Source organism: Corvus hawaiiensis, chromosome 24 (assembly GCF_020740725.1).
Source record: "Corvus hawaiiensis isolate bCorHaw1 chromosome 24, bCorHaw1.pri.cur, whole genome shotgun sequence".
Classification (NCBI taxonomy): domain Eukaryota; kingdom Metazoa; phylum Chordata; class Aves; order Passeriformes; family Corvidae; genus Corvus; species Corvus hawaiiensis.
The window spans coordinates 5,607,476-5,617,924 of record NC_063236.1 but is presented as its reverse complement, the minus strand read 5'-3'; the positions used below and the strand labels follow the sequence as shown (position 1 = coordinate 5,617,924).

Genomic DNA, 10,449 nt, shown 5'->3' with positions numbered 1-10,449 from the left:
AGGGGACGTGGGATGGGATACATGTTACAGGCATGTAGGGGGATCTATGAGGGACCTATGGGGGTTCCAGAGAGAATTCAGGAGGAGGGAGGAATCCATGAGTTGGGCACAATCAAGAGAGATCTGGGGGAAATCGGGATGGGAGGAATTCGTTGAGGCGAAGTATCTAGGAGGATCTGTGGGCGGGGATCCATGTGGGGGGGGGGGGGGGGGGGGCGGCAGAATCCAGAGACTGGGAATCCATGGATCAAGGGAATTCATGGCGGGGCATCCCTGGACAGGAGGGTCAATAGGGATCCAAAACGGGATCCATTGCAGGGCTCATGTCGGGCTCCATGGGGAGAGGATGGGAGGGGGAGACCCAGCACAGGGGTCCGTGGGAAGATCCAGGGGGAACTCGAGGAAGGATATAGATACAGGTCCGTTGGAAGATCCAGCGCGGGCAGGTGTGTCCAGGGGTGGGGGATCCATGTGGGATCCGGGGAAATATACGGGGGATCCAGAGCGGGTCGAGATCCATGGGGAGGAGATCCAGAGCCGGGGGTGAGGTGGGGCAAGATCCAGCAGGGGAGTCAGGGTGGGATAGAGGGAGAGATCCATGCTGGGGGATCTGGGGAAGGGGGAGGTGGGGGTGGGGTGGGGGTGGATGGAGGGGGGTCCATGAGAAATTCGCGGGGGGAGTCCATGGGGGCTCCGGAGGGGTGCTTGGGGGCGGCAGTGTCAGGATCCATGGGGAGGGGATCAGGGATAACCCACCGAGGGGGCTCGTGGGGACATCCGAGGAGAGCCGAGGAGGGCTATAGAGAGGGATCCGTGGGGGATCCACGGGGTCAGGGCGTCCATGTGGGATCCATGAGAAATCCGAGGAGGGGATGTTCCGTGGGGGACTGGGGGGGGGGGGGGGGTGTCCATGGGGTTTCCCCGGCTCAGGCTCCGGTGCCGGTTCCAGGTGCCGCGTCTCGGCAGCCGAGCGGCACCGGGGGCAGCGGGGACCGGGCGGGGCCGTCCCCAGGGACCGAGCGGGGCAGGGGCGGCCCCGCACCCGCCTGTCCGGGCCGGGGAACCGGGGGCCGGGGGCTGGGGGCCGGGGGCTGGGGGCCGGGGGCTGGGGGCCGGGGCGGGCACCCCGGGCGGCCGGAGCGGCGGGGCCGGGCACGGGCCTGCGCGACTCCTCCCCCGGCCGCCGGGCCGGCCCGCGCGGGTCCCCGGCCGCGCTGTCACTCCGCGAGCGGCGGCGGCTCCGGGCGCTGCCCGCGGGGCCGCGCGGGACGGGGCGCAGCGAGCGGTGAGCGGGGCACCGGGATCGGGGCCGTGGGGCACTTCCCCGTGGGAGCGGGGAGACTCGGGAGACACCCCGGTGGGAGCGGGGGTGATGAGGGACATCCTGCGTGGTGGCCCGGGAAGGCACAAGGGGCACCCCGGTGGAGACAGGCTCTGATATGGAACACCCCGACAGGGACTGGTGGTGACATTCGGGGACACATCAGCTGGGTCATCCTGCGGGGATCGGCGTTGACAGAGGGGACAACGGGTGGCGATGGAGGACGCCCCGTCAGGGGCCGGCTAGACACGGTGGGGGCTGCAGATGATGGGGAACACCCTGTTGAGGACCGAGGTGATGGGGTCATGCTGTGGGGAACAGCGGTGACACGAGAGACATGCTGGCAGTGTCCGGGGAGCACAGGCAGCAGCTGTAGGGGTTGGCACAGCCTGACACTCGGGGCAGCTCCGCGTCCCCTCTCCTGTCCCCCCCAATGTCCCCACCTCTCTGCAGAGACCCTGTTTCAAGCAGTGGGAGCTGCAGCGTGACCGGGCTGGCAAATTCCTGTGTCCCAGTGCCCGCGGTGTCCCCTGGACACCCCCAATTCCTGTCTCCGGCAGAGGAGGGCTGCAGGAAGAGGCTGTGGTGCCTCCCCAGTTCAGTCCTGGGGAGCACAGAATGACCAACAAAGGGTGACGGGGGAAACTGAGGCACGGGGACTGTCGAAAATGTGTATCCTGCTTTCCGCACAGGCACAGCGGGTCGGTGCTGGCAGATCATGGCATCTGCCCTCATTTTTGACATGGGAAGGTGCTTCCAGGCTGTAGGCATCCATGGGTGCTTCTCATGGGGATCCTCCACCACCTGGGGTGAAGGAGCCATCCCCACACTCCTTGGAGCTGGGAATGTTGCAGCCAAACCGCGATGGCGCAGGACAGAGGGAAAACTTTGAGACGACTTCATCTCAGGCCATGCCCCCATGGGACGCGGAGGTGCTGTCACCCTGTGCGAGGGAAGCGGAGAAGACCCGCCGAGTGCATGTGCCAGGACGACTCTTTTCCTGGATTTCACCTAGGAAAAAAACAACTGGGAGGGGAGCCAGGGAGTCTGGGTGTGCCGGGATGCCAGGCCTGCAGCCGGCCCTGCTGGATACCCGCGACTGCCCAGAGCGGGCGAGACCCCGTGCAGGCAGGGGTTGCCCATGGGTTTTTGGGGTGCTGCCTGCGTTCCCCGAGGCTTTGCCGTCGCTGCCGTGCCATTATCCCCGGTGCCGGAGAGGGTCCGTGTGCTCCCAAGGGGGTCACAGGGGTGGGGGCGCTCCCCGCCCCCCGCAGCAGCGTGTGTTGGTGTCTGTGGTGTTGGAAGGAGGGGCTGGACCCCCCCATTTTCACAGCCGGGGGAGCTGAGTCAGGAAATCCCGGCTGGCCCGGCCGGATCCTGGCTGAGTCATTTCGCAGGCGCTGAGTAAGTGCCCGTGCCGGGGGTGCAGGGCTCCCGCGCCTCGGGGGGGGCAGGGGCTGCCCGCACATGTCCCGGCAGTGCCCCTGGCCCTGGAGCTGGCCTCGGGTCGCTCCCAGCCCTGCCAGCCCCGTGCCTCAGTTTCCCCCCAACGTTTTCCTAGGACTGGATGAGACAGAAGGCTCCTGGGACATGGACGTGTCACACAGCCCGGCACAGGAGCTGGCTCTGAAAGGCCAGGGAGAGGGAAAACAGGCTGGGATGGGGAGCATGGGACTGAGTGAGCTCTGGCGCTCACTGGGAGGAGAATGGTATCCCCAAGGCAGGATTTGGCATCCTCCTTCTGGTGAAAGGGGTCTCCAGTCTTGCTGTGTTGAGAGGGGGCTGGCTTTGAGGAGAGGAATGAGGGTGAAGAAAGGATAGGGATGAGAACTGGGATGGGAACTAAGATCGGAATGGAGACAGGGATGGGGATAGGGAAGGGGTGGGGAAGAGATGAGATGAGATGAGATATGAGATGAGGATAGGGATGGGGTGAGGATAGGGACAGGATGGGATGAGATGGGGGTGAGGACAGGAATAGGATGGGAACAGGGATGAGGCTGACAGGGCTGGAGCAGAGCTTGGGGTGCATGTGGGGACGTGGAGGGAATCAGGCTGGCCCCACTGGCAGCAGGATGTAAATAACCTGCCAGGACACGAGGTTTTTTTCCTGCTGCCCCCCCCATGCTGCAGCCCCACGGACAGGAAAAAGGTGTTTCCGGCTGCGGATGGGAGCGGGGCCCCAGGCCTGGAGCGGGATGCAGGGCCTGGGCTGTGGACGGGGGATCAGGTGATGCCCCTGGGCTGGATCTTGGGGTGCAGCCACTGATCCCATGGCTGCTGGGACCCTGACCTTAGTGGGGCCACTGCAGCCCCCTGAGCCCTGGCTGGGCTGGTGGCGGGAGCCCCCGGCGCAGGCTGGCACCGCTGTGGGGACAGGACATGGTGCCACCAGGCCAGAGCACCCTGTCCTGTCCCCAGTGCCACCATCCAGGGCAGCTACCAGGTGAGAACCTTGGGGACATGTTCCTCCTTTCTGGCTGGAGCAGGGTCCGTGTGGAGCTGGAGCGGGCACTGTGGGAGCTGAGTGCCTCTCCTTGCCCATGACCCTTGCAGAGCCACTTCTGCTCACTGACCAAGCCGGACGTCCCCTCACCTGCATGCGCTCCCTGGGGAGGTCTGGCATGCTCCAGCACCAGCAAAGTGCCTGGTCATCAGCCTGGGCTGGGGACATCAGTGTTGGATGGAAGTCCTCAGCATTTGTTCCCACCATGTGATCCTCCTCTGCCTTGCTGCTGGCAAATGGGTGACAGTCCCCCCTCACCTGTCTAGGGCATCCATTTGGTGGCAGTCAGGGCAGGGGCAGCACCCTCTGTCCTCCCACAGCCCTTTGTGCCCTGTGCAGTGGGAAAAACAGCAGTGACAGGGAGGGGGCAGCTGGGACCACACTGGCTCTGCCCACTGCCCTGTGTGTCCCCAGGGAAAGCCCAGCTCATGTCACCAGCCCGTCCTGGCTGGGCAGGATCAGTCCCCAAGACCTAACCAAGGCCAGAGGAGTGCCAGCCCCAGGAGTGCTCTGTGGCGAGCCAGGACCTGCTGGGGCAGTCAGTGGCACTGGTGGTGACGAGGCTGGTGGCAGTGCATGGGGAAACTGAGGCACAGGCTGCAGGCAGGTGGCACATTGCCAACACCTGTGGGAACTCCTCGAATGCTCCAGGTGACAGATCAGCCTGTCCCAGCAGGCTCTGGTGGCTTCCCTGGTGCATTTGCTGGCACAACCCGAGCCCTGCTCATTAGCAAGCGACCTCTAATGAGCTTTGCCCAGTTGTGCTGCAGGGTCGGGGTGGTGCTATGGACATCGGGCACTGCTGTGGATTGACCGCCTGGATCTGGAGGTGCTTGGGGGGAGAGGGGCTGGAGGATCCTCTGGCTTGTGGCACCCCAACCACCATCACAGGAAGTTACAAAAATTGGGGAGAGCAAGATTTTCATTAACCAGGGTGGGGGGAGGTCCTGGATGAGTGGCCCAGGGAGGGTTCAAAGCTCTGCTCTGTCCTAGGGGGTCGTGGTGGGGTAGGAGCTGGGGTGAAGCTGTCTCTGGCTGTGGGACTTGGTCCCCGTGCACTTCTCTGGGCTTGTCTGGTCAATGCCCCAACCCGGCCCCAAATCACCTATGGCACCATCCCTGCCCTCAGAACTTTTATGAGGGGCTCCGGGTCACCCTATCTGGGTGCTGGGTTGCCATAAGTTTCATTGTGGGATCACATCCTGCGAGTCCCCTTCCTCAAGGGCTCAGCAGCAGGTCCTGGTGCCACTCTGACCCCTGCCCTGCTGCCACCCTGCCGGCACTGGGGATTGGAGTGCCCCAAGGCATCGCCCGCGGAGGGGACAGGTGGGGACAAGCCACCCATGCCCGGGGCCGGCTGGGGCAGTGGGTCTGGTGTCCTGGCATCCTCTTAGCGCCGGCGTGGGGCAATCGGGTGCCGAAGGTCTCAGCTGTGCTGCGGGGAGCGGGTCTGGAGTGGGAGCCAGCGCTCGAGCTAACGCGTCCCGCTGTTTGCCTGAATTCCCTGGATTCCCCTGCTCTCGTGGAGGAGCGGAGGTGGAAGCTCGGGGAACTGGGTTTGTGCTCGTTCTCCGCTCTCATCCTCAGATCGCATTCAAGGCCCGTGCGGATGCGGCCGGGCGGCGCCGCCTCCGGCAGCGGAAACTCCCCCTGAGCAGGGCAGGGCGATAAGTCACGACTTCTCCTCCACTCCTTCTCCCCCGCCTTCCCTTCTCCTCGCCCCTCTGGGCTCTGCAACCCCTCCTCACCCCGTGCTGGGGCGTCCATGCCAGGGGATGTGCAGTGTGGGGTGGGCGAGGGAAGGCAGGGCTGCTCGCTGCGGGCCGGCAGGATGCTCAAGGGATAATTCAGGGATACTGAAGGGATGTTTGAGGGATGCTTGGGCTCCCCTCTGGGAAAGCCAGGCATCCTCCAGATGCATCCTTTGGAGGGAGGAGGTTTAACTTTAGGTGTAAGAGGGTCGTGGGACTGGAGCTGCTCCCTGTGCTGGGGCTGGTGAGGGGTATTGGGGCCAGGGAGGGCATTGCCAGTCCCTGCCAAGCTCGTCCAGCCTCATGTATTAAGTGACAGTCCTCAACTCCCTTGGGACATTGGCATCGTGGACACACTTGGAGTTGTTCTGATAAACCCTGGGGATGTGGATCCCTCTGGAGTGGTGACTGTTGCAACATCCCCCCCCCCCCCCCCCCCGCCCCCCGCCGCCTCCAGAGCGAGCAGGGAGGTGTTTGCCAACAGCCACTGAGGATTTACAGCTCACTGGAAAATCCACTCATCCCATTAAGGGCTCCCTGTGGCTTTTGCTTTCCATTGCAAATACCTGGTTATCTCAAGGGAAACCCCCTTTGGGTGCCAGTGGGTGTGTGGGGCTCTCGGGGAAAACCCCCTGGAAGAGTCCAGGCTGCAAGAGCGGCTTCATTTATTACAGGAGGGATTAAGGGAGACTCGTCTCACTTGGCCAGGTAAGACCAGCCAGGGCAGTTTAGCTCATGGTGGGAATGGTCCGTGGTGGGAATGGCCAGCACTGGGGCAGGGATTGAGGGGTTCCATTTGGAATTGGATGCATGAGTTGACTTTCATTCATTCGGTTCATCACCCAAAGTAGATTCAGCATCTAACACCACCCCAATTTGGAGCTCAGCTATGATGATGGCATGTCCTCAGCTCTGTGTGTCTGCTCTCGGGGTTTAACCTCCCACTTTGCTGACACACCTTGTTGCTGTGTCCCTAGTGATAACCATCCTATGCTCCCAGTGGCATTTTTAAATCCTTAACCTGCTTTAGGGGAAAAAAAATGCCTTTTTGAGTACCCGCATGACTCTGCTCTGCCTGCTGTGTGTTGAGAGAGCCGAATGTTGGAGGGAGCCAACAGGCAGTGAGGGTCTCACCAGGGAGCGCTGGGGGTGCCGGGGATGCGTTGCTGGTGCCAGGATGGGGGGACAAGCCCAGCTGCCCCCTCGACCATTCCGACCACCCAGCACTCACGTACGCCTGCGAAGGCGACAGCATCTGCTGAGTTAATGTGTTTTGCAGCCCTGCTGTGCAGCTGCCTCTCCCCGCCACCCCAGCAGCCAAGCCAAAATCCGTCAGGGGCTTCCAGGTTTCATGGGTCGAGGACCGGGGGGGCCGTTTCCGCACAGCGGCGGCGAATGCAGACACTGTGACATCTGGTCTTGCTCAAAATTCTTGGGAGCAAAGGGCCAGGTGTGTGATGCCGCGGGAACACAGGGCTAAATAAATGATGCAGCCGGCTCCACGGAGTTTTGGCCCAGACAAGAGTTCAGCTGAACGTCACCAGAGCTGTGGGACAGCTCCTGGCCCAGGGCTTGATCCGGCACTGGGAGATCCTTGGCCCCGTGGCAGCTCTGAGGTTCTGGGAAGATTTTGGGGTGGTGTTGGGAGGTTTTGAAGCCCTCAGGATGCACAATAGGAGTTGTATTTTGGCTATGGTGCTGGATGCCGGAGAGACCCCAGGCTCTGCCGTGTCCAGTGGTGGCTCGTGTGCTGGAGGAGGCATCCACAGGGCTACCGACGGCTTTATGGCTCTTCTCGCCAGATAGCACGGGGTGAGCGGGAGGGCCGAGGAGAGTGGGAGGCCCTCAGGCACAACCCAAACCTTCCCAGCTGACCCTTCACTGCAGGGGTATCTGGAGAGGGTTCGGTGGTGTGTCACCCCACGGGAGAACAGCCCAACCCTTTTCCCTATGGGTGCTTGGGACACCGGGAAATAACAGGCAGCGCTGCTGGGGGACAGATGGCACCAGGCACCGGACAGATGGCTCCGTCCCAGACAGGCAGCCGAGGGGCCGGGAGGCCGGGGGCCCCCGGCGCTGGGCTGGTCCCTGGGGAGTCGCTCTGCTGGCCCCCGGCTGGCGGCGGTGGCCCGAGGGGAACAGGCACCACCGGCCATAGGCGGTGCGGGCATTGCCGGCCCGGTGGGCACCGGGCTGGGGAGGGGACGGACACGGGCTCGAGGGCGGGACACTCGTCCCGGGGGGGCTGCACCGGCTGGGGGAGGCGGTACCGGACCGAGGAGAGTGACACCGGTCCGGGGGAAAAGGGTGACACCTTCTCAGGGGGTGGTACCCGGCGGAGGGGAGGGTGACAGCGGCTCGGGATGCGGTACCGGGTGGAGGTGACACCGGTCGGGGCGGGGGGTGACACCGGCCCGGGGGGCGGTACCGGGGGGGCGGTGCCGCAGGCGGAGCTGTCCAGCACCGGCGTCTCCTGAACGTCCGCAGCGCCGGGGGCCGGGGATACCCCCGCTGCCCCCCGCCCCCGCCTCTGCCGGGCACCCCCGATATCCACCCGGCGGAGGGGACACACCTGCCCCGGGCCCCCGTGGCCCCGGCCTAGGAGGTGTCGCACCCGCCGGCAGGAAGCACGGCTGTGAGAGACCCCGAGGTGGGGACTGGCTGCGGGAACACGCAGGGGCCGCGGCGAACCGGGCTCCGTGTGGCCGGGATATCCCCGGGGAGAAGCCTTGGGCGTCGAGGACCCTTGCCCAGCCCTTCATACCGTCCCTCCAACAGAGCCTCACACAGCCCCTTGCACAGAGCCCCGCACGGCTCCCAGGCTCTGTCCCAGCCCCAGACCACCCAGCCGCATCCTGCAGCAGAATTTGTGCCGGGCACAGCGCAGTTGGAGCAGAGCTCGGTCTCCCGGCCGTACCCGCGGCTCGGTGGCAGCGGCTGCTGCAGCAGGTCCAGCCCAGAGCTCAGCTTTGCTCAGAGCCGGTTTTATTGAAGTGGGCTAAGTGGCTAATGGGATTGCTGCGGAGGGGCTAAAGCAGGGATTAGTGCTGTGGCTGCGGGCTGGGCATCCCTGAAAGTGTTCCAAAAACGTGTGGATGTGGCACCTGGGGACATGGTTTAGCGATGGGTATGGCAGTGCTGGGTTAGCAGTTGGACTTGATGATCTTGGAGGGCTTTTCCAACCTGACAATTCTGTGATTTCTCTATGATCTCTGCTTGGACAACAGCTGACTTCTGTCCTTCAGTGCCTGCCCCTGCCCATCTCCCAGCAGCTCCCAGAGCCCCCAGCATCGTGCTGGGGGGGAACAGACATCCAGGACAGGCAGAGCTGGGTCTGGCTGGCCTCTGCTTCCACCTGCCTGCCCTTCTGCTGCCTGCACCCGGGAGAACCACCTGCCTGCACCCGGCCTGGCCATCGGACTGGCCAGCCCGACATTGCCCTCCGGAGGGGCTGGGAGAGGGGAGCAGTGAGACCTCCCTGGGGAAGGACCCAGCCTACTGCTCCAGCGATGCAGGTGGTGGCAATGTCCCAGGCGATGACATTGGCTGGTGGGCAGGCCAGGTCGTGGCCGGGGCATGGGGGCTGGAGGGCTGGGCCTGGTGGCTGAATCGGCAGCTTGTTCTCTTCTGAAGGGCCCTTTCTGCCCCGGCTCCCTCTGTTTCTCTTTGGAAAGTTTTATGTTCCTTGTGTCACAAGGAGCCTTTTCTTTGTCACCCTTCCCAAGCGTGCCAGGGAGGAGGCTGTGCTGGAGCGTGGCCATCCCTGATAGCAGCTCGAGGCTGGATGCTGCACAGGGCTGCAAGGTGCAGGGAGCAGCCTTTGGGGTCAGCTGTTTCACAGCACCAGGACCTGTCCCTTGGCAGGGGCTCAGCTCCTCATGCCACTCACACCCTGGGGTTCACCCTGGGCTGCCCCCTCCACCCTCACCCATAAAAATGAAGGATGCTTTGCAGCCCCTGAGCATCTCCTCGGGGACACCTGGCACAGTGCTGCAGCGCCTGGTGTTCCTGTGCTGCCAGTCCCAAGGGTGTCTCAAGGATGATTCCCAATTTATGGAGCTGTTCTGCATCCCAGCACACCCAGGGAAGGATCCATCCTCCTTTTTTCCTATTTACCAGCCTGGTTTCAGCTCTCTTACCCCTTCCAGAGGCTGTGTCAGGGTGGGGAAACAGGCACAGAGCAGCAGCAAGATGCCAGCAGAGGCTGGAGGGTTGAACACATTTTCCATCACTCAGTGTCCATGCTCAGACTCCTGCCACATTTATCCTGGGACACGGGACAGCATATCACTCCTGACAGGGATATAAGCTGTGAGGGATAGGAGAGAAGCAACTTTTGTCTTGCTTATAAAAGTCACTCCAAAATGCTACAAAATAGAGAGCAAAATGCTTGCAGAGCCATTCGCTGTTCTCTTGGGAACATGGGAGCCCCCGTGATTGGACCCCTCCAAGGCACAGTGGTGGAGCCAGGGGCTTCAGCCACTCATTGTAGCCCCTGCAGGGCGGGAGGCTGGTCCTAGCTCGGCTCAGGTGATGGATGGTTCCAAAGCGGATCTGCTTCAGTGCTGGGAATGCTCCAGTGACCCCGCTAGGTCATGGAAATGGGGACATGAAATGAGACCAGGCTCCAGGTCCCTGTTCATTTCTGGCTGCTAAAATCACACGTGTGAGGTGGATTTGGACACGAGGCAGAGGAAGTAGTTCAGGCTCCGGGCACAACAGATGCCTCTTTGAAGGAGATGCCTTTAGGGATGTGCTGGCTTGTGTTTCTCCTGGGATGAAGGACACAGCTCAGCCAAGGCTTTTCCTTCGGTGTGAACACCCGTAACTCTGTAAGGCATCATCTGAAGGGATCAAATCCCACCTTGCCT

The 10,449-nt window shown here is 63.0% G+C and overlaps 1 protein-coding gene across 7 annotated transcripts in view; it reads left to right on the top strand.

Moving 5' to 3' along the window:
• The first annotated feature begins 1,236 nt into the window (after nt 1–1,236).
• NAV1 (neuron navigator 1) overlaps nt 1,237–10,449 on the top strand; it is a 74,397-nt gene continuing 65,184 nt past the window's right edge. For all 7 annotated transcript variants that reach the window (XM_048327789.1, XM_048327786.1, XM_048327784.1 and 4 more), the window contains exon 1: nt 1,237–1,285. The gene's annotated coding sequence lies outside the window, so the exon portion shown is untranslated. The remainder of the gene's footprint in view (nt 1,286–10,449) is intronic.